This window comes from Pelodiscus sinensis, chromosome 8 (assembly GCF_049634645.1).
Source record: "Pelodiscus sinensis isolate JC-2024 chromosome 8, ASM4963464v1, whole genome shotgun sequence".
NCBI classification, from domain to species: Eukaryota; Metazoa; Chordata; order Testudines; family Trionychidae; genus Pelodiscus; species Pelodiscus sinensis.
In genome coordinates, this window is record NC_134718.1 from 11,601,397 (window position 1) to 11,626,363 (window position 24,967).

Below are 24,967 nucleotides of genomic sequence, written 5' to 3' on the forward strand. Positions count from 1 at the left end.
ACGATAAAATGGACGTGGAAATTAAAAACCTCTTACGTCGACAGATATGTAAGAATATCCGTGCCTGTGTGCTCTGGGTAAAGAATAAGGTAGTGACAGCCATGTGGGGATGTTTACATGCCATACTTAATATGTGGAATGAGGTCTTATGTCTCCCATGCTGTCAATTTTCCGCCTTTCCAGAGCTCTTTGTTCTTGCAGGGGCAGAAGGGAATATTAAGAATCAGACAATAATATATGTAAACAGTATTTTCCACACACTCAAAAAATTTGGACTCACTGAGTTGACAAAGGTGTCTTTCTGCTAGGCTCTAAACCTTCCAAAACAATTGACAATGGCTCTGAGTAACTAAATAAAACCTCTCCAATGCAGTATGATTATGCAACATGAAAATGGATGAGACAGAATGTCTGTAGATCATTGATTCATTATGTTTAAGGGAGCAGGTGGGATAGAAGGATTAAGCTAGTGAACAACACTCTAACATTAGATCACAACTATGGAATATATGGCATTTAAGTTGTAAAGACAAATGTAGTTGTCATGTTTTTTCCCACTGACCTTTTGCTTTTACATACTGGTGTATGGTTACCTCAAACCATTCATGTGCACTAATTTTGTGTTTCATTCGTGGGCCTGAAAAAGGGGAAGAGACAGATTGAAAGATGGTGAATATGACTAAACCTGAAATAAATTCAAGGTGAATGACGATTCCGGCTTTCTACCTTGAGCATTTCATTGCCTCCCTGACCTCCAAGAGCTCATAAAGCTTTGTTATTTGTGGCATTAAAATAGCCTGTCTAGTGCTACAAAGAGTATCCTTCAGATTACTCCTGAGACATGTAATGAATGCATCCATTAGTCAATACAGGTTGGGCCTCCCTGGTCCACCACTCTCAAGCCCTGAGCTGTCCCTGACCAGGAATTTTGCTGGAGCAGGGGAGGTCAATGCTCCCCTGCAGGGTCCTCTGCTCCTAGGCTCCTCTCCCTAGGGGTCCCTGCCCTGCCGCTGGCCCTGCTGCACAGCTCCCCAATTTGCTGTGCCCACTGCCTCAAGGTCTCCCAGGGTTCCCGGTGGAACTATTTGGCTGCTGCAGGGTATTCCCCGGGGTTCCCAGCTGGGGCCACCCAGCTGCCACCAGCCCTGCTGCCACCAGAGGTTCCCCAGCTGGGACAACCCAGGCACCCCGCCCCACTGCTGGGGCTGCCCTGCTGCCGCTGGGGATTCCGACTACATGGTCCAACTGATGGCAAGGGTTCCCCAGCTGCTGCCTGGGCCCCTCTGATACCGGGAATTCCCTGGCTGGGGTTGGGGCTCCCTGGCTGCCATCTGGCCCCGTTAATGCTGGGGGTTCCAGTCCAGGGTGGGGGCTCCCCAAATGCTGCCTGGTCCAGCCAGGGCTCCCTAACCCTTGTGTTGCTCCAGGGTTCTTTGATCCAGCAATATCTCTAGTCCTGGTGGACCACGGATCTTGCCAGATCAGAGAGTCCTGGATTTGGGAGGTTCAACCTATATCTCTCTGAGAACATTTACTTATCTAGGATAGGTTAATATTACAGGAAACTCACAAGTCAGATGAAATAGCTTAGAACCATGTGTCAATGAAACAGACTGGAATTTCTCAGCAACCTCTGTGGGGTTGACACATGCAAATTAAATCGCTCGGAAATGTTGCCAGTTACCTTCTCACAAATTGTTGTTCTCACTCTTCACTTGCACAGTTCAAATTTTAAAACCTTTCTGATTGTTAGCATGTACCTTTTTCTCCAATGACTCATTTTCCTTTGCTTTAATCATAAGTATTGATTCCAGATGATCCAACAAGATTGTGATGTATTTAGCATCTAAGTGATACTGGCGGATCTGTGGAAAATTACCTCCCTAAGTCAATTACTACTGCACATGCCGTAATTTTTTCTTTTGAAGATCCACATGGTAAACTTTGATAGTTGTAGGATGTTAAATGGTGCTCTGTATAATATGAATACACACATTCATGCAGAGAGAGAAACTGATATCTCCAGTGAGGAGCTAACTGGTTCATGCAGAAAGATAGCAACATTTTAATTTTGTTGTTATGATTACTATGAAACTAATGTTTCAATTCCAAAATAAGATCTTGAGCATAAAAATGTGTTTCTTCCCTTAGGAATAATCATAGAATCATAGAATAATAGGACTGGAAGGGACCTCAAGAGGTCATCGAGTCCAGCCCCCCGCCCTCAAGGCAGGATCAAGCTCCGTCTACACCATCCCTGACAGATGTCTATCTAACCTGTTCTTAAATATCTCCAGAGATACAGATTCCACCACCTCCCTTGGCAATTTATTCCAATATTTGACCACCCTGACAGTTAGGAATTTTTTCCTAATGTCCAATCTAAACCTCCCCTGCTGCACTTTAAGCCCATTACTCCTTGTCCTGTCCTCAGAAACCAAGAGGAACAAATTTTCTCCTTCCTCCTTGTGACACCCTTTTAGATATTTGAAAACCGCTATCATGTCCCCCCTTAATCTTCTTTTTTCCAAACTAAACAAGCCCAGTTCACGAAGCCTGGCTTCATAGGTCATGTTCTCTAAACCTTTAATCATTCTTGTCGCTCTTCTCTGTACCCTTTCCAATTTCTCCACATCTTTCTTGAAATGTGGCGCCCAGAACTGGACACAGTACTCCAGCTGAGGCCTAACTAGTGCAGAGTAGAGCGGCAGAATGACTTCACGAGTTTTGCTTACAACACACCTGTTGATACAACCTAGAATCATATTTGCTTTTTTTGCAACAGCATCACACTGTTGACTCATATTCAACTTGTGGTCCACTATGACCCCTAGATCCCTTTCCGCCATGCTCCTTCCTAGACAGTCGCTTCCCATCTTGTATGTATGGAACTGATTGTTCCTTCCTAAGTGGAGCACTTTGCATTTCTCTTTATTAAACCTCATCCTGTTTACCTCTGACCATTTCTCTAACTTTCTAAGGTCATTTTGAATTATGTCCCTATCCTCCAAAGAAGTTGCAACCCCACCCAGTTTGGTATCATCTGCAAACTTAATAAGCATATTCTCTATCCCAATATCTACATCATTGATGAAGATATTGAACAGTACGGATCCCAAAACAGACCCTTGAGGAACTCCACTTGCTATCCCTTTCCAGCAGGATTTAGAACCGTTAACAACAACTCTCTGACTACGGTTATCCAGCCAATTATGCACCCACCTTATCGTGGCCCTATCTACGTTATATTTGCCTAGTTTATCAATAAGAATATCATGCGAGACCGTATCAAATGCCTTACTAAAGTCTAGGTATATGACATCCACCGCTTCTCCCTTATCCACAAGGCTCGTTATCTTATCAAAGAAAGCTATCAGATTAGTTTGGCATGACTTGTTCTTCATAAACCCATGCTGGCTATTCCCTATCACTTTATTACCTTCCAAGTGTTTGCATATGATTTCCTTAATTACCTGCTCCATTATCTTCCCTGGGACAGACGTTAAACTGACCGGTCTGTAGTTTCCTGGGTTGTTCTTATTCCCCTTTTTATAGATGGGTACAATATTTGCCCTTTTCCAGTCTTCTGGAATCTCCCCTGTCTGCCATGATTTTTCAAAGATCATAGCTAAAGGCTCAGATACCTCCTCTATCAGCTCCTTGAGTATCCTGGGATGCATTTCATCAGGACCTGGTGACTTGCTGACATCTAACTTTCCTAAGTGATTTTTAACTTGTTCTTTGTGTATCCTATCTTCTAAACTTACCCTCTCTCTGCTTGTATTCACTACGTTAGGCACTCTTCCAGACTTCTCGGTGAAGACTGAAACAAAGAAGTCATTGAGCATCTCCGCCATTTCCAAGTTTCCTGTTACTGCTTCTCCCTCCTCACTAAGCAGTGGGCCTACCCTGTCCTTGGTCTTCCTCTTGCTTTTAATGTATTTATAAAATAATGATTTACCTGCTTATTTTGGTTAAGAAAATAATGTTCTTATTTTGGGCTGGGTTGAATTTTTAGCGTTATTATTTATAGCAAACTGGATTTACAAGCATCTTAAAACTGTGTGTTCACTCTACAAAATGAAATGGTTTCCAGTACTTGGTTTTCTCATGATCTTATTGCAGAAGTAACTGTCCTCTTCCTTCAGTTATTAGTTAAATCTCTTGTCTTGTCTTGAATTAGATTGTAAGCTCTCTGGGGCAGGATACAGCAGCTAATGAAATAGTCCCAATCCTGACTGCAGGCTTTAAGTCTTAATATAAACTAAACAATAAATACATCATAATGATTTATAACCAGTTATCCTCTTTTGACTGAGAACAAGTGCATCTAATCTCAGTGGAGGGCAAACTTTGAGACCTCCTCACAATCTGCCGTGGTAGGTCAGTATTCCTAAAAGTTAGAGCTTTTTTGTTCTAGTGATTGTTGTGATGAAAGATTTTATTTTCTGTAATATGAATTCCTCATGGCAGGATTGCATGCCTTTCCGATATACCCCACAGCAATAAAAACACTATCTGAAGTTGGCCAATAATAATAATAACTAATATGCTTATATCTTACTGTGGTGGTCTTATAACAACATTGCTCAGCTGAGGTCTGGGATGCTTGTGGATGCTTTGTAGACACAGAACTTTTAGCCAGGGTCTCATGACAGCTCAATGTGAGTTCAAAATAGCCTGAATTAGTATATCAAATATGTTTTAATCCCAGGAGGCTACTTTTCAGGTTATGGTATCTTTTGGCAATGATTTTCGAAGCTGGTTCTTTCTTTGTTCCTTCATGTTTGTTTTCCCCTGAAGTGGGAATTGGGGCATGAGAGGTATGAGCAGTTATTCTAGAACCTGGATCCTGCATACCAAGGTTTGGTCAGGTGACAGGGAAAATTTGTGAACATCTGATCTGGTTCATGGTGGAACTTGACTGATGCTTTTTATGCGGCCTACTCCTCGCATTGCATCTTTCCCCAAAGCAGAATATCTTTCTCACAACTTGATCTTCAAAGGGGAAAGAAACTGAAAGAGGAATTCTGTGAATTACATGTGACCGTGTCCCATCCTACTAGCTAGGACACTGCCTGCTTGCTGCTCTTGGCAAATAATCATTAAAGTGATGCACAAACAGACCTTCTTCGAGTAGTGTCCCGTGGGTGCTCCACTGTTGGTGTCGGGCTTGTCCCAGTGCCGCAGATCGGAGATCTTTTCCAGCCATAATCCACCGGACCATGCATACGCGAAGTGTGGCTCATGGCTTTTCGCGCCGTTTGAGTGCGCGTGGTCCAGCCCCCGCCAGTTCCTCCTGACCGTCCTCTGCCGCAGACAGACTCAACGCTCTCTCCATAACTCCAGTCAGAAAGAGAGAGAGAGTTTACATTTAGTTGTAGTATATAGTCATAGTATAGTTATAGTTACTGTTCCTAATCAGTTATAGTTTCATTCGTTTAAAAAAAAAAACATTTTTCCTTCAATAGTTACTGTAAATAGTTTCAATGCTTGGTTTTAAGAAATGCGGCGAATGCCACGAAGCAATGCCTGCCTCTGATGAGCATTCCCTGTGTATCAGGCATCTAGGGGAAAGCCACATACCTTCAAAATGTCCCCATTGCTCAAAGCCCACGACTAGAGCAAGAAGAGATAGGGACATGCGTTGGAAAATCCTGCTATCCACAAAGCCCTGCAACCCCAAACTCAACAACCTAAGGAGCACGCAGAACAACCCAAGAAAGTGAAGGGGAAACCGTCTCCATCACGATCCCTTTCACCTTCACAGGTGAGTGTCGGGGATAAGCCAGGGACCTCGGGGGCACCTGCTGCACGGGGTGCTGGAGAACCAAAAATCAGCTGGAGTAAGTCATCTCCAAGCCCCTCTATATCGGGCTCGACAGTCTCATCCGTTCCCTCGGTCTCCAAACCAATCCCAGGGACTTCCACAGCTCTGAGACCCTCTCCCGGTGCTAGACACTCCCCGGAACCGATCTGTTCCCCGGCATCGACTTGCTCCCCGGCACGGGTCCCGGCACCGAGTCGCTCATCATCCCAGGAGCGCTCGTTGGCACTGACTCATACACTGGCACGATCACAATCGCCAGTTCAGAGTCACTCTCCACCCCGCGCAGGTGCAGCACCGAGGCGTCCCTCACCTTTAAGACACTCTCTGGTGTCTCAACGATCGCCAGCACCGAGACAACCGGCACCGAGATCGCCAGCGCAGAAGTGCTCTGAGACATCTGAGCGCCCTTTGTCACCCATAAGCTTCCCAGTGTCGAGTCGATCGCCAACACCAAGGAGTCTTTCGCCTCCTTCATACTCCTCGGCACCGAGGCATCAGTCACCAGCGAGGCGTTCACCGGCGCCGAGACGTTTCTCCCCATCGAGGTGCTCGTCAGCACCGAGTCAGCCTTCTGGATCGGGCCGCTCGCCGACCCACAGGCGCTCCTCTCCATCAAGATGCTCTCCGGCACCGAGGCGTCCCTCACCTTTGAGACGATCCTCTCCCTCTAAACGCATGCCGGCTCCGACATGATCACCGGTATCGAGACGTTCCCCAAGTGACAGTCGTCCCTTCCGACTCCCTCAGTACCAGTGCAGCTCTTTCCCCATACAGCACTCTCCACTCCAACTTCCTCTGCACCAGAGCAGCTGTTGTCATTACCTACTCAATATAAGGCCAGGAAACTGCCATCACTATCACCAAGCCCAGAATTCTCACCTGTGCTACAATCACCATCTCCAGCGTACTCCAGATACTCGAGTAACCGCCATGCTTCTCCACAACCAAGACATCACTATCGTCATGATCACCAGTCGTCCAGCTATACCACCTACTATAGACAATGGTCACAGTCTCCCAGATCACCCACGCTTTTGACCCACTCTGATTATTACAGATGGTACCGACATTCTTCATAGCTGTACCATCGCCAGAGGTCGCCATCACAACATCGCTGGTCGCCTCCCTGCCATTGGATGAAGCTATTCTGGAGATAGCTGATGATATTTGGCAGCTGCCCGCTTCCACCCCACCCACAAATAAAAAGGCGGATTAAAAGTACTTCGTTCCCGCTAAAGGGATGGAATTTCTTTTCACTCACCCACAGCCCAGTTCGTTGGTTATGGATGCTGTACAACAAAAAGCAAAGATGCCCCAACATAAGCCTACTGTTGCAGACAAGGATAGTAAGCGCCTTGACTTATTTGGCATCAAAGTATATTCCTCAGCAACACTTACTCTTCGCATGGCCAAATATTCAGCATTGTTGGCGAGTCACAATTTTGACAATTATGCCAAATTAGTGCCACTACTTGAACACCTACCGGACACCAAACAGGACATCTTAAAGGCAGTAATACAGGAAGGATACACAGCTTCCAGAACAGCTTTACATATTCCTCTGGATACAGCCGACACTGCAGCGCGCTCGACAGTGACATCGGTCGTTATGCGCAGGGCATCCTGGCTGCAATAGTTGTCTACCCCGAAGGATCTTTTGTCAAAAGTCGAAGATCTTCCGTTTGACAGGCAGAATCTTTTTTCCGATAAGACAGATCAACTCCTCCACTCATGAAAAGATTCTAGGACTACTTTAAAAACATTGGGCATGTAGGCACCACCATTCCGCCGCGAACGATACAATCCTTATCAAAGGCAAAGACCCCTTCTCCGGCAGCCTTCTCCATTCAGGCCACATGAGCAACAAAGGGGTAGACAACGCCAACAACGAAGGCGCCCTCCACCTGCAGCATCTACCCAACAGGGTAACAGACAGCAGGTTTGACGCTCCCGTCGAGGAACTGAGAGCCATTCCCACTATTTACTGGTCTGGGTGCTACAAAGGTAATCATCCACCATCGCTTGAGACCATAACTCCATCGATGGGCCTACATCGCCAACGACAAATGGGTCCTTCAAACAATTCAGCTCGGTTATACCATTCCTTTCACAGCGTTGCTTCCCCCCTCCTCCCTACCCTGTCCCTTTTTAGGGACCCATCTCACGAGTCCTTCCTCAGGCAAGAGGTTACTCGTCTACTCACCATCAGTGTGATAGAATCTGTACCGAACGAATTCAAGGGAAGAGGATTTTATTCCTGGTATTTCGTAACAGAAAAGAAATCGGGGGATGGAGACCAATATTAGATCTCCACGCTCTAAACCGTTACCTGCAAAAACAATGATTTCAAATGGATACCCTGGCTACAATCATCCCAGCATCTCAGAACGGGGACTGGTTCACGTCCCTTGATCTCCAGGACACATATTTTCACATTGCTATTCAGCCGGCACACAGGAGATTCTTACGCTTTCAAATCGGCACAGACCATTTCCAGTAAAAGGTACTGCCGTTCGGTCTCTCATCGATTCCACGGGTTTTCTCCAAGACCCTTGCCATAGTGACTGCCTATCTTCGTCATCTACATGTGATGATTTTTCCGTACCTCGATTGTCCTGCCTAGAGCAGGGGGCTGGAGTTGATGACCTTCTGAGGTCTCTTCCAGTTCTATGATTCTATTATTCTAATCAGAGCTCAATCAATAGAGCACATCATGCCACAAACACCACATGCATAGTCTTCGAAGCGCTGGGTCTCATTCTCAATATCCCCAAGTCATCCTTGGAACCGCACCAATCAATACAATTCATCGGAGCTCATCTCGACTCTACACACGAGTGAGCTTTCTTGCTGACAGCAAGGTTCCAGACAATACAGGATTTGATTCAGATTTTGCTAATCAGCCCAATGGTTCCCATACTGCTGTGTCTACAACTTATAGGACACATGGCTTCCACGACATACGTCGTCAAACATGCGAGGTTATGTTTTCGCTCCCTTCAACATTGGATGGCAATGGTATGCCTCCAAACGTCCGCAACGTACACACGCCAGTAACGATTCCCACCCACGTCAAAGCGTCACTAGCTTGGTGGACCATTCCGGACAATCTAATGTCGGGCGTACCCTTTCATCGCCCACAGCCATCAGTACAGCTTACAATCGATGCGTCACTGATTGGATGGGGCGCTCACCTCGGGCACAAGCAAGTACAAGGCCTATGGACTCCCGACGAATCGCTGAGGCACATCAACTTCCTGGAACTCAGGGCAGTGTACAATGCCTGCCAACATTTCCTTCCCATTATTTGAGGACAGGTCACATGAATGCTCACTGACAATATGACGATCATTTATTATATAAACAAACAGGGTGGAGCCAGATCCCATTCCTTGTGCGCAGAGGCAGTACGTCTATGGAATCTGTACAACCATCACAATGTTTCTCTAATCGCAGAATATCTCCCGGGCCAGCACAACGACACAGCCAATGCCCTGAGCCGACATTTTTCTCTCAACTACGAGTGGGAGTTACATCCCAAAGTGCTTTCTGCAATATTTCAGTGTTGGGGATTTCCATCAGTAGACCTATTTGCTACTCACTGCAATGCGAAGTGTCCTCAGTATTGCTTGACAGCAGGAATTGGACGAGTTTCGAAAGGGGACGCTTTCCTCTATTACTAGGGTCGTCACCTATTATACGCATTTCCCCCCACACCTCTAATACCCAGGGTCATGGAGAAAATTATTCAGGATGGAGCCACAGTGATTCTAATAGCACCCTCTTGGCCGCAGCAGACATGGTATCCTTACCTCAATCGTATGTCAATACGTCCTCCATATCCTTTACCAATATGATATGATCTACTTTCGCAGGATCACCGCTCCCTACTCCCTCTGCAGGTAGGCCATCTCGCACTGACAGCATGGTAACTAGTTGGTTCCAACAGTCAGAAATAGCATGTTCAGAGTCAGTCAAACACATATTACTAAACAGTAGAAAGTCATCTACGCAAACTACTTACCTCTCAAAGTGGTCTCGCTTCTCATCATGGTGCTTCCAAATAGACCTGGATCTGATTTCTGCATGCATACAGAGCATCCTAGACTACCTGGTGCATCTCAAAAATTCCGGCCTTACCTGCGCCTCCATTAAAGTACATGTCACCGCAATAACCACCTTTCACCAACCTGTCGAGAAATACTCAATATTCTCCCATCTGATAATGAAAAGGGTCTTGAAAGGAATGACCAACTTGTATCCACACCATACTCAACCTGCAGACCCTTGGGCTCTTGAAAGGGTCCTCAATGCTTTGATGGGTAAACCTTTTGAACCCTTAGCAATGTGCAACCTTCATAACCTATCCATGAAGGTCGTTTTCTTGCTGGCAATCACCTCCATGAGGAGAGTCAGCAAACTAGCTGCTCTATCAGCCTCACCTCCCTATACGATACTCACCTACCAAGGGGTGATATTGCAACCACAACCACGTTTTCTCCCCAAGGTGAACTCCCATTTTCACATCAATGAGCCTATGGTTTTGCCTATGGTTTTGCCTATCTTCCACCCCAAGCCTCACCTTTGGCCCGAGCATGCATGCCTACACACTTTGGATGTGAGACGAGCACTGGCCTTTTATATTGAAAGAACTAGACCTTTCCGAAAGGCAGACTCACTACCAGTATCAATAGTAGAACGTTCTAAGGGCCGTCCATTATCTGCACAACGCATCTCCTCCATTATTGTGCAGTGTATAAGGAGTTGCTATAACCTGCGAAACAAACCACTACTGTCAGCATTGAGACCCCACTCGACTTGGGCTGTTGCAACATCCACTGCTTTCCTCAAGGGAGTCCCATTGAGAGTCCCTGCCACGTGGTCTTTGAACTTAACCTTCACTACACATTACGCCATCCCCAATCTCCTAATACCAGATTCAGCGGTGGTGTCAGCGGTGTTATCCACAGTTAAGGCACATTAGCTCCAAACCCTCCTCCATTCGTGAGCTACTGCTGTACATTCACCAACAGTGGAGCACCCACGGGACACTGCTCGAAGAAGAAGAAGTTACTCACCTTGTGCAGTAACGATGGTTTTTCGAGATGCCTGTCTCGTGGGTGCTCCACGACCCGCCCACCTCCCCTCTTCGGAGTTTTCTCTATTTTATGTCTTTCAGATCAAGAGGCAGGAGGAACTGTCGGGGGCCGGACTGCGCGCACTCAAACGGCGCGAAAAGCCACGAGCCGCACTTGCGCATGCACAGTCTGTCGGACTATGGCTGGAAAAGATCTCCGATCTGTGGCACCGGGACAAGCCTGACACCAACAGTGGAGCACCCACAGGATATGCATCTCAAAGAACCATTGTTACTGCACAAGGTCATAGAATCATAGAATCATAGAATAATAGGACTGGAAGGGACCTCAAGAGGTCATCGAGTCCAGCCCCCCGCCCTCAAGGCAGGACCAAGTTCCACCTATACCATCCCTGACAGATGTCTATCTAACCTGTTCTTAAATATCTCCAGAGAGGGAGATTCCACCACCTCCCTTGGCAATTTATTCCAATATTTGACCACCCTGACAGTTAGGAATTTTTTCCTAATGTCCAATCTAAACCTCCCCTGCTGCACTTTAAGCCCATTACTCCTTGTCCTGTCCTCAGAAACCAAGAGGAACAAATTTTCTCCTTCCTCCTTGTGACACCCTTTTAGATATTTGAAAACCGCTATCATGTCCCCCCTTAATCTTCTTTTTTCCAAACTAAACAAGCCCAGTTCATGAAGCCTGGCTTCATAGGTCATGTTCTCTAGACCTTTAATCATTCTTGTCGCTCTTCTCTGTACCCTTTCCAATTTCTCCACATCTTTCTTGAAATGTGGCGCCCAGAACTGGACACAGTACTCCAGCTGAGGCCTAACTAGTGCAGAGTAGAGCGGCAGAATGACTTCACGAGTTTTGCTTACAACACACCTGTTGATACAACCTAGAATCATATTTGCTTTTTTTGCAACAGCATCACACTGTTGACTCATATTCAACTTATGGTCCACTATGACCCCTAGATCCCTTTCCGCCATGCTCCTTCCTAGACAGTCGCTTCCCATCTTGTATGTATGGAACTGATTGTTCCTTCCTAAGTGGAGCACTTTGCATTTCTCTTTATTAAACCTCATCCTGTTTACCTCTGACCATTTCTCTAACTTGCTAAGGTCATTTTGAATTATGTCCCTATCCTCCAAAGAAGTCGCAACCCCACCCAGTTTGGTATCATCTGCAAACTTAATAAGCGTACTCTCTATCCCAATATCTACATCATTGATGAAGATATTAAACAGTACGGGTCCCAAAACAGACCCTTGAGGAACTCCACTTGTTATCCCTTTCCAGCAGGATTTAGAACCGTTAACAACAACTCTCTGACTACGGTTATCCAGCCAATTATGCACCCACCTTATCGTGGCCCTATCTAAGTTATAGATAGGTGAGTAACTTCTTCTTACCTACAAACAAGAGGCAGACAAAATTTGAACATGCCAACTACATTTAAAAGGTTAAGAATAAGCTTAATCATTTCAATAATGATAATAGCAGGCTTGTGTCATCTGTGATGGGCTAGCAAAACCACCCAGAGGAAAGGGTACCTATCTTGCATTTTAGTCCAAATTTCAATCAGTCAGAAGAAATGCAGGACCTGATTCTGAGTTCACTTAGACTTGTGCAGATTGGAAGGAAGGCAAAAGAATTCCACCGACATTAAACCAATGTAAGTGGAATCAAAATCCAAGTCCTTCAGCAAAAACATTTCAAAGTACCTTAACCCCATCCATACCTCTTCTTTTCATTCGTTGTAAACATTCATCTAAACATTATCTGTTTCAATCTTCCACCCTTGTAATACTTGGCATATTTTTCTGTTCTACACGTGGGTATGAATGTGTCAAAGTGGAGAAGAAAACAATGGAAAAGAAATAGGTCCTCTCCACAGGAAAGATTAACGCTGAAGAGGTGGCCTAGGTTTTGTTTATTGAATGAAAAAAGACTCTTCCAAAGAAAACTACAAGAAACACTAACCAGCTCTTGCTATGAGCTGTAAGTTGTAAGTGAGCTGTTGATGTATTAGTGTCATATTCCATTACTGCTTCTCCAGATTTAAAAGAAATCTTAGCTCAAGTAGTGGGAAGTATCTGAGGTAAATTATGAAGCAATATGGCCTATTAAAACAAATAGTCATTCTAACACATAGTCATCTTACATATTAGATATTAATTGTTTTGATGAATGGGTGTTGGGCTTTGAAATTAAGCAATGCGCAGCACTACATATAAAGTTAGAGCACAGAGGAAGCAAAATGTTGTGACTTAAAAATACATTTTTGTTTGGTGTGGGTTTTTTAGATTTTAAGGTCAAAAAATGTTTAAAAAATTCTCTGAAAATGTTGGCATTGTTTCTTTTAAACCTCTTGGTTTTGTACGTGCAAGAAGTTAGATTTATGTGTGCCAAGACACAACTCCTGCCCCAACCTAGAACTCCCTTAGGTGAGGAAGGTTCTGTTGTGTTGAGGTGAGGGATACATGTGGAGGGCATGGAGGTGAGGTTGAGTGAAGGTCAGCAGAAAACACAATCTTCCCATGTGATAAATGTACTAGCAGGCTGCAAGGTAGTTGATGTTTGTCTGAGCCTTGTCGTGCAAATTTACCAAAGGCAGATAGTATTTTTGGTGACCTCCCTATACAGTGAAAAACTGCCACGACAGCATCTTCCCTCAGGCAAAGGAGACAGCATCTAATCATTAATCCTGGGCATTTATCTGGGAGCTGAAGCCCACCATCCTGTGACAGCTTTCTGTTATCTGGGCATCAAACTCTTACACACAGTTCCAGTCCCATGGTAGATTGTTATAGACAAACAGGAGCTGCTTAAGAAGTTGCTTTTCAACTAAGGGAGTGAGAATTCCAAAAACGTTTTTAAGTAATTGCATTCCCTGATCGTTATTTCCCCTCGGTGTTTTTTCAATTTTGCCCCAGTCCACTTGGCAAATATGGATTTTCCCCATCCTCCACTTCTGCCTTATGTTCCTACTGAAGCTGGATACTTAACATGTTTTTTTGTGTGTGTTTTGCTCTCCTAGTTCACAGAATGATCAGCCAAGGTCTGACACTCTCAGGGAACAGGGTTTGTTAGCTCACCTTGCTTTGGCAATAAACAACTTTGTGATTCCCAGCTTGGTAACACCTTTCCCCCCCCCCCCCCCCACCCATCTCCAGATTATTTTTTTACTATGAGCAGAGCTGGTTGAGAATAGTACATAATTTTCCCAAAAATGTTAACCTGTTTTATTATTTAGGCCAAAAGTCAGACTTTTGACAGAAAAATTCCAGAATTTCAAAGTTTGCATTTTAGTGGGTCATAGTCGTAATAGCTTCCCCTTTTTTGGTTTAAAAATATCACATTTTGGAAAAATTGGACCAGCTATAAATGTAGGTCACGTCTTCCTCCTCTTGTACTCGGACAAGCACAAGCAGTGGACTTCAGAGAGCTCAATCAGTAGATCAGAGACGTGGTTGTTAAGTGGAGGTAGCAAATAGACTTGTTTGCCCAATTTTCACTAATGAAGCTATTGCTAGCAGGGCTATGGAGTCAGGGTCTCCTCCCCTTATCTCCAGGAGCTATCCAGGTGGGTCTTATAAAATGCCCTATTGCTTGCTGCATAGAGTGGGGACTTACATCAGTGTCTTTGCCAGCATCCTATCTTGCATATACACTGTGCCCAGCTGTATCATGCAGGAACCATACCTGGAGCGTAGGAGCTGCTCTCTGTGCATCCCCAAGGGGATCAACATAACCCCAAAAGGGGAATGAAAGGAAAAGAGGAGGGGCCACCCTGGCTCCAACCTCTCGTTTCAGGGGGCAGCAGAATGGTTGGGCGTAAAGTGCCAGGCATGTTGCACCCTCTGGAGGGACATTGTAACAGGCATGTTTCATATAGGGTTGCCAGATGGTTTAACTAAAAATACCAAACACTCCCCTCCCCCTGCAAAAAAAACCCACCAGGGGAAAAATTCTGTTGAGAAAAGAAAGGGAAGACAAAAGTTGTTGAGCGCAAAAAAAAAGGACTCCGTTAAGCTAAAATAAGGCCTGGCCCCTCTAAGAAATGCGGCTGTCCGCTATCTGGTCTCCCTGCTCTGGGCTAGACAGGTAAGCACCTGGTATTTTCACCTCCTGGCCAGGAACAAATAAGAACATACCAGACATTTAGGAGTCCGATATTTTCTGAATTTTTTTACCAGACAGGAGGCGAAAATACTGGACTGTCCAGGTCAATACCAGACACCTGGCAACCCTAGTTTCATAGTGTGCCAAAAGATCATTCTTCCGGGTGCTCCCCTGGAGCAATGCAACTTTGAGCCGTGACTTGAAAGCCCACGTGAGCCCGTACTAAAGTGGAAGCCCTGTGCAACTGGAGCCAGTATTTCAGCTTTGTCAGGGGAGGCCGAAAGAACTGCCAGGCCCCTAGGCGGGGGGGGGGGGGGGGGGGGGGGCACTCCTGCGCTCCCAGAAGAGGCGAGACTTGTGAAGAAGGGGCGTGACAGGAGCTACCCTCCCTCGGCCATCCCTTCCGTACCACCCAGAGTGTGCCACACAGCACTCAAATGACAAGGTCAAGGGCTCGGGTATCCAGCAGCCACAGTAGCAGTGGTGATGCTGGGAGTCCCGGGCCCTTTTGAATCGTTGGGCTCTGGGCCCGGGGCAGTTGTTCCCTTCTCCTGCCCCCGTTGACAGGCCTGTGGTGGCTCAAATCCTGAGGCTGAATAACTTGGCCCAGGCTGTGAAGTGGGAGGAGAGTAGACTCTACACCACTCGCTTCCTTGCTCTCTCGGAGATTTGAAGAATATGGGAAATTTCAGGTAACAGCAAAGCCCCAGGGCCTCTTTCAAATACCCCCCTCCCCCCTCATTAAGCATTAGTGCCGGGGGTTGGATTCAGAACCAGGCATGGCTTGAGCCAACCTCTGTGTGTTTTACTCTGGGTATTGCTCTGCTGCTCGGCTGAAGTCCAGGCTGCACGTGAAACATTCTGTTACAAGGTAGGAGAGGCAGGATCTGCCTCCATTGGCCGATGCCAACGCTGCACTGCCAGAACTTCTGTACCTGTCTCTTAAAGCACTTCACAATAGTTTGTATGAGAGGGGCACAATGGAGTGTCCTGTTCTGTCCAAAACTGTCCCCGGATAGGGGAACCATAAATGCAAAGGCTGAAACTATTTTAAAAAAATCACTGTGATACTCAAGAGTCAAAATTCTAGCACCTCCCCCCCTTAAAGCTGACCAGCTCTCCAAAGAGGAGTATGATGAGCTATTGGCACACTTTGGGCAAGAAAAGGAAATTACATTTGTACACTGCTGAGTGAGAAATCCATGGCAGAGCAATATGGCTGAGCCCTTTGGACCTCTCTGCCAGGATAGGATTTAAATGGATGCATTTTAAGAACAAAGGCGAATGAGCATCAATGTCTAATTCTGCTGCATTGTATTACTTGCTGGTTCTTCTGTTAACCTTTACATTGGCCTCCAAAGGTTATCTTTTGTTCCACATGGATACAGGTGCCCCGTTGCAACCTTCTACTCACTAATGAATTGTCCTAAGTGATCAAAGAAGCAATTCTTGGGTTACTCTTTCACATTGACGTGACCAAGGGAACTGAAGAATCAAAAAAATATATATTTAATAGAAAGACTTAAGGAAATGCACACATTTTCTCCCTGAGGAGATACAGTTAGCAAAAAAGCCAGCTGGACTGCAGAGGTCAGAGAATTATTGCACTCACACGATGGTGACAAGTATGTTTTAATTACCTAGAAAGAATTAGTAACAGACAGATTTTGCTTTCTGATTTGAATCAAGGCCAGGATGGTAATGTTCAAAAGCTGTCCCAAGTCATGCTCGGTCTTAACTAAAAGGGTGCTCTTAGTCCAGGTGCAAGGTAAGGTTGCAAGGGAAATACCATTTTTTCAGGGGAATTCCATGATCCCGAAGCAGAGCTTGTGGGGCAATCCTTTATCCCAAAATTACTTCAGAATCCCTTGTCAGCTGATATGGTAGCAAACGTGCAGAGGGTGTTCCAAAATGTCATGAAGATGCATTTACATCACCATGAAAGAGGAGTTCATCCCATCAGAACTTTGTGCCCTAATTACAAGAGTCAAGTTGTATTTGTTGAGCTCTCAAAAAGAAAATTCTCTTGTAACCTTAGTGTCAAAGGCACATCTCAAAGTACACTAGAAATGCTTTTTTTTTTTTTAAACTCATGCAATCTTAAATCCTTCACTTCAGATCATGTGGCTCGTAAAGCCAATCATGCTGGAGTTCCCTAGAAAAGCATTAATTTTGGAATCAATGTCTCCTAATTGTGCTTAATTAACCCATAGAATTGTTTATCTAGTATTGCAGCAACTTGCTGTCAGAAAACTGAGTTTTCTTTTGATTAGGCTTTTTTTTCTCCCCCAACTCTTCTTTTTATTTCTGTTACAGCTGTGGATACATACTGATGTGCTGCATTATATCATTTCAGGTGTTGGGGAAAAGCCCTGTGAGTCATGAATATGTTATCTTCACTTGAATACATTGATACATGCTATATATTATTGACTTACAAAATGCATACGGACAATAAAAAAGAAACACACAAATAGAACCCTTTAGAGAAAAACTGCAGAGAGTTCACTTATGAATGATTATATGAGCATTCCCAAAGTTTGGGGGAGGTATGCAGATCTACCTTTATAAATAAGGTTGCCCGGTGTCTGGTTTTGAACCAGACAGTCCAGTATTTGAGCTTTCTGTTCAGGGAAACAAATTGAGAAAATATAAATGAGGAAATATAAATGTCCAGTATTTTCTAAATAAGACGTAATGTTGATTGTGATGTAGTGTCAAGTATGTCTGGTATTTTTGTTGAAACCATCTGGCAACCCTATTTATAAACCGAGCCTTCAGGATTCATCGGAAAATACAGATCCAGACTTCAGACCCATTTAAATTTGGCTCTAGATTCATATCTAGAATAATCCTCTGAACTAAGATAAATCACACCAGAGAAAGAGATAACTCACTGAAGGGTCTTACCTCTTAGACATAGTCAAATATACAGCATGAAAAAAGTAAAAAATTCAAAATTTCTCTTTATGCTGCATATCTGACTTGGGTGGTTGAAAACCACGTGAGCCCCATGAAATTTTGCAACAGATTTTTTTTTCCCAAGAAAAGTTCAACTGCAGTAAACCATTTTCACCACTAGACTAATCCTAGGTCAATCTCTTTGATGTTCAGATGCTGGAGAATTTTAGGCATTGTGTGTGCAACAGTATCCTCTATTTTCAAGTAGCCTTTGATTAAAAACAAATTTTCTGAAGACGTGTGTATAGAAAGCCATCCTGACCCTCCTAAGAGCTCTAGGAAAAGTCAGTTGTGACGGGGGAATCCTATCAATGAATCAGGTGCTAGAGATTATTTCTGGTCTACGATTAATGGAAGTGTTGACTCATTTATTCACATCACTTAAAGCACGTCAGCATTTACAGTGCACAGAACAACTGGATTCTAATCCTGGTTGTAATTCTCAGGTGATGTTACAATATAGCACCTAAAGGCACCGAAATTTGTCCAGCAGGGCTGCAATATTTACTTTCCCGAGTCTGAGAGAATCTGCTGGGAATGCAGAGGTTCACAGGACACCTTCGTTAATTACACTATTGGCAGACTCTCTTTGTAAGGGGTTCGTTTATTAAAAGGAGTACAGAACTGGGTGTTAGAAGCAAAGCTCATATAAGAGAAATAGTAGAAATCTGGAGAAAGATTGTGTGTTCTGCCAGGAATTTCTGAGATACTAAGAAGAATGCAATTCCAACAACATTTAGAGAAATGAAGAGCACCCGTGGTATGTTTGGGGGAGAAGGCAGGGAATTTTGTACTCCTTTATGGTGATGTTACGACTTCTGCCTCTATGGGTAATTCCAATGATCCTTTCACAGCTGTAAATCTTCAAAAGAAAGGCTGGAAATTATTTTCTACGGTTAAGAGCTAGATGGTCAGGGTCAGGTGAGTCCCTTCTCTCCCTCTTTCCCCAGACAGTGACTACTTGTAAGAGACCCTATCCCCTCATTATATTTTGTTTTTTGGTTATCTGCTCTCTTCATGTCCTTCTCGAGCCAGGAACCAGAGCTACAGGAAACTCTCTAGAGGCTCCACTAGAGAATTCTATAATTCCATATTACAGATTTAAAAGAAAAATATTCTTCTCCTTGTGTGTTCCTAGAAAAGAGATCCAATGCCTAGTGAACCAGATGAGGTTATATTGCGGATATATACTGTGATTATTATGCTCAGAAGACAGCACTGTAATATACATCTCAGAATATAGTGATTCACTAAACCAATAATATTTTGTCTCTCAAACACTAATGAAAATGATTTTTAAAACACTGTAAAATAAATTTAAGTTAAAATATATTACAGTATTTCTTGGAGCATGTTTCAGATCTGGTTATCCTTAAAGTGCCAATATGCTATGAATAAGAGGCATGTTCCAAATCCACTTTTTTTTTTCTTAGATGTGTCCCTTCTTGAATTCCTGGCATGAAATGTGATTGGAAAACAAATACAATTATACAAAAGACAGGTAAGAGAGTTTGTGGGGCAGAGGCTGAAACTTTATTGATTTATTCCAGCAGTGGCTTGAAAGATATATATATACTGAGATTTTCACCTGAGTCTCAAGGAATTGGGTGCCTAAATCTGTTTGGCCTCATTTTGAAATCTCTGCCTTAAAGTGTATTGCTTACCATACAACGGTATTTCTCTAAGGCTGATCTATAGCTCACAAGATACATCATGCTCATGTCTATCCTCTTTAAAACTCTGCCTCCCATTTAACATTTTGTAAGGACAAAGGTTCAGATATGTGAAAAAACAGAGGCCTGATTTAAGGGCTTTTTAAAAATCAGGCCTTCAGGGAATAGCAAAGCAGTCTCATTCCTGTTGTTATGGCAGGCTGCACAATTTTGGTGCGGGGAGGGCGGAGGGACCTCATAGAATGGAATGGTTCAGTTAGTTGGCCAATTTGGTGCAGATGAGGAATAAGTGCACCAGTCAGTATTAGCACTGGCTCCACCTGGTTCAGAACAATCAGAGTTGCCATGTGCACCTATATCCTAGCTTTGCAGTGTGATGCGGGAGACGATATGGGAAGTTTGGTGGCCATTGCAGTTTTTGTGAAGTGTATTTGCTACTGTTTGTAAAAGCAGTTAAGTTTATATGAACTTCACCGCTGGCCCCATGTTGGGGGATCCAGTCGCCAGCCTGTGTCTGAGGGCCCTGCTGCCACACAGAGTCCTGGCCCCTCACCCTGAGCTCCACAGCCACCCATCCTGGGCAACTGTTCAGAGCAGTTCTGTAAATGTACGGCTTTCTAGCCACTTATGCCACCATATACGTGCTCATCCGGCAGGCTGACCAATAGAACCCTGCTCTGGAATGCTGCAGAAGCCTTTGAGTGCCATTTTACCTTACTAAAATGACCAGGGGGATGTGGTTCTACACGGTGCGCCTGGTCCTGACTCAGCAAAGCTCTTAAACATATGTTTGAATTGAAGCATGACATCAGCGAGACCACTCACGAGCTTGAAGTTAAGCATAGGCTGCAGGGCTTTGCTGGATCAGAGGCAGACTACGCAGAATTGAAATCCAAACTGGCACTGCTCACCTGAGTGATGGGTCTAATAGTCCAGGGGAGGCTACACCCTGCCTGGTGCAGCCACTGTTGCCAGATGCTGAGTTGCAGGTTTTGGTAGGGTTGGACAGTCCGGTATATTTGGCATCTGTGCAGTAAAAAAACAACAACAAAGTACCGGACATGTAAAATGTCCGGTATTTTCTGTTTGTCTCTGGTGGGGGTGGGAAAGGTGGGGATTTAAAGATGCAATGCCTTTTTTGTTCAACCAATTTTTTTTCCAGTCATGTTCGGTATTTTGTGGGAAAGTATCTGGCAACCGTAGGTTTTGGTGTTTTGCATGGGCTGGGCTTCTGACAGGGAAAGCTTTTGCTTATTATGTGCCATGCAGGTTCTGGGACAGCTGAGGAGGTGAAATCAGCTGCCTAACTTTTGGTTTTATCAGGAATCTTTCTGCATTTTTGGGGGAAGAGCTTTTGCTTTTCCCACCAGACATCTTGGACGGGGAAGTGCAGCATCTCTCCCATTCTGCAGCTGGGGCCAACCAGTCAGCAGTCAACCCAGAGCTTCTCCGGATGCAGGGATTGGGTTTAGGCCAGGCAGGGGCTCCTCTAGCCATGGGGGGGAATGGATGTGGAAGTTAGGGTGGACAGGGAGCTAAGCCTCTCTGAATGGGGGGACATCTACCCACCACCCATAATTACTGCTATTCAGTCAGTTGCCAGACCGATTGTTACTCATGCTCAGTTACTATATATATGTACTGCAGTCATTGCTAGTGTTAATTACTATACTACTATTGTAGTCATGACTAATGTTCACTGTCATTTCTTTTGGAAATGGCTAACCTCCCTAGTGTTAGCTCAGCTTTGACTAACACATCTTTAAGGACATAGGCAGCCCAGCTCTGGGCGCACACAGAAAACTCTGGCACCGAGAAGGAAATCTGTGTGTTCTCTCAGTGGCAAGAAGAAGCTAATCTTGAACTAAACAGAGAGGTTTCTGCACGTCAGAAGCAGGTTGTGTCGGGGGAGAAGAATTGCTGAGGGTAGCTGATTTTTATTTATAATTCCCTTCAGTTATTTACTCACATGAACTTTTCAGAGGGTGAAGAGAAAAATCTGAGGCATCCTGTCAGACACAACACAAAGCTATGAAAATGTGTCTGTCTTAGGATAAAGAATAACTGTACATAAGCTTTTAGAATGTCAGTTTTGAGCTCTTAAATCAACCACAAGATTAAAACCTTGCTGCACGGCAAAAGACTTTGCACATTTGAAATCAGTAGGGTGGGGGACATGCATGTGTGTTGCTTTTATCATGAGACAGTGCAAATTCACCATTCATAAAGCTAGTTATGAACGCACATGGAATACAGGCTGGTATTGACATAGAGTGAAGGCAAGTGCAGACATGGAAAGCAAATATAGAAGGGGGAACACCCAAGATGTAATTTAACTAAATGCCCAGCTAGAGTTACTCTTTGGACTAGAGAACTTAGATTATCTTCCATCCTGTTGCAGTCATTACAGTCAAAGATTTTTTTCAGGAAGATTTGATAGCAATTCCAGTTCATCCCTGTGTAAGGTATATGGCGTTCACTACCTGGGAGAGCAGAGAGAAGCATTACCAGGATATGTGCCTTTCCTCACAGTGCAAAACAAGCCCCTATAGAACCTGCTATGGTTTATTAAAATATCATGGAATCCGAGAAGCGGAAAATCAAGCCGCAGAAATAAAGCTGGAGATCTCTGAAAATCAGTCTAGATGTCAAAACCCATTAAATAATGGCCCTGCCCCAGTATTGTTGTGAGTTACAGCTGATGAAAAACATGTTGAGAGGGGGAATTGTGCACATTCTTCATCAGCATTTGAATGGGAAACTGCATCCCAGTTTAACATTTGGACAATATTGATCAGCTCCATGGCTGGCAGTTTCTCTGGTTATTATGGAGAGGGATTCGTTCCCTCTGAAAGTGATGCTCTCCATCATCCATGGGGCTAGATGATAGCATGAATCAACTATCGTAGGTCCAAGAAAAGCTATCTCTTTGGAGGTCCCAGCCTAGAAGCTTCCTGAGGAAAAACAATATGTAAATGTCAATCTGACTGTTTCTAGGCTACTTTCAGACATACTGTGAACTGGCCTTTCAGGGACTGGGCCAGTCTTTGCAATCAGTTACATGTCTGTTAACCTGGAAGACTCATAGAGCTGGAAGAGACCTCAGGAGGTCATCAAGTCCAGCCTCCTGCCCAAGGCAGGACCAATCCCAACTAAATCAACCCGGCCAGGGCTTTATCAAGCCAAGACTTAAAAACCTCACTGCTTTTATTTGGAGCTACTCTAGGTTTATACCTGAGTAACTGAGGGCCAAACATGACCCACTATGATGAGTGAGTATTTGGGAGCTGTGGGATGGAGCAGTTGGAGAGAAGAAATTTCACATGACCTCTGATGGCATAGCCACAGGTGCAGTATTTCAGGCAATGGAGGACAGCCAGGGAGGAAGATGCAGTTGTGCAAAGTGGCCTCCCTCTCTCTCCGAGTGGTGTGGAGGGACCAAGCACCAGCCTAGGAGAAGCCAGAGCTGTAATAGCAAGAGATGTTCACCTCCACTCTACCCCCTCAACAGCTTCCTGCAGCAGGACCCCAACAGAAACTAAATCTACCCTCAGCTGCCCATTACGTCTTGGGTGCATCCTCCTATGCTGCAGTGGGACAGCTGAATTTAAGGCAGAAAAGCTGTTCTTCATCCTTTGCTGAAAGACGTTGCAGCCATTGGCTACTTTCTCACCACCCCAAGTTGTGACAAAAATCTTCCTGCTGGTTGGCTGCTTCCAAGGAACAAGCCGCTGGTTTCTGTTGAGTAAGCACAAAACCCAATAGCAGAAGAGAAAAGGGTGGGGATTTTTTTTTCAGAGCAGAGCAGGAAACCCTGTTCACAAAATGAGACCCCCTTTCACTGCTTTTAATGAAACCCCCTTCACAAAATGAGACCCCCTCTTACTGAGGATGAGTTTTAAGGGAGAACCCTGACTGGTTCATAGCGATTGGCTAGAGCAGGATAGTTCTAAGGAAGAAGGAAAGTAGAAGTCTCCTACTTGTGTGAAAAATACACACCCACAATTGGTCAGTTCGGCATGTTGTCTAGGAGTAATCTGGGATTTCTTGGTGGTGAGGAGTGCTCCCATAATAGCATCTGTGAGGAATGATTTCTGCGATCTCTGCTTGGCTAGGAAACTCCATTCCATTCCAACTTCACTTATTGTTATACCGGTGGAGTATACCTGGGCATGAAGTCTTCAACACTTAATGAGGAAACCCCAACTAATTCAGTACTTAGCCTGTTTTGCTGAACAGAGGTACTGCAGTTGGAATTTCCTATCACAAACATCTCAGACCTGTTTTCTTCTCTCTGTACTGGCTTCCCTTTTGTGAATCAGTCCTTGAAAGCACTGCATGCCCTGGCTGCAAGATAGCCAAAAATCCATCTAAAGCTCTGGAACAAAGACCATGGTCAACAACTACTTTCCTCTGGTACAATGGAACTCTAACCAATAAGAGTAAAGGTTCTCTGAGCCAGATATGGCAGAGCCTAGATTATCCTGTGCACATTTCTTAGGGCTTCCTGGACACTTTCCCTAACGCCGCTTTGCTCTGCCCCAGAGCACAAAATTCCAGATTTCCTATATTCCTAAGTATTGTGATGGAGGTAAATTTACCTCCTCCTTTCCCACTAGAAATGTAGGTAACAATGGACTCTTGAACAGTCTGTCATTTATTAGATGTGTCGCGTAAGGCCAGTCAGAGTTGAATGTTCAGCAGTTTTTAGGACACTTTTTAGGCCCGTATGTGCAATTCTGGAAAGGTTACTAATTCCTCTAATAAGACTTCGGCTTCATCCACTAACTTTTTCTCCACTAAGTATTTAGATCCCCTGGCATTCACACTTACACATTGGACTAGGAATACAGATACTTCCCAGGGCCAAAACCTTTCCAATGTAGCTGCACGTGTCACTTATAATCTTGTGTTGCCTGGATCTCCCGGGGTATTCTGTAATCATGTTGCTGGGTCTGATAGTTTGAGAAATCTCTGTGAATTTTGGTTGGTTTTGTGAAGTTGCTATGTCACCAAAGATCTCAATGTATATTAAATCAGTCATGTGATGCTAGCCCTAGTAGCAGATCTTCCAGACCTGGAACAATAGAGAGGCATTAACCTGAATAGCCATCCATTTAAATGGGAGGGGTTTAGAACAATGGTATTGCCATGGTCTACAGAACAATCAGTTCTACCCATGTTGCTTGCAGGAGGGGAGGCTGGATCAGTGAGAAATTCCAGGAAAAGAAAGAAGAAAGATATAAGGTGTTAGAACTGACTTGTAAAGTCATAAACTTTGGGAA

The 24,967-nt window shown here is 44.5% G+C and overlaps 1 long non-coding RNA gene across 1 annotated transcript in view; it reads left to right on the forward strand.

Annotated features, from left to right (window-relative positions):
- Positions 1-24,967, forward strand: part of LOC112544319 (uncharacterized) — a 142,914-nt gene that overhangs the window by 61,772 nt on the left and 56,175 nt on the right. Inside the window, exon 2 of the long non-coding RNA XR_012905555.1 lies at positions 19,443-19,510. This is a non-coding gene — a long non-coding RNA (uncharacterized LOC112544319). The remainder of the gene's footprint in view (positions 1-19,442; positions 19,511-24,967) is intronic.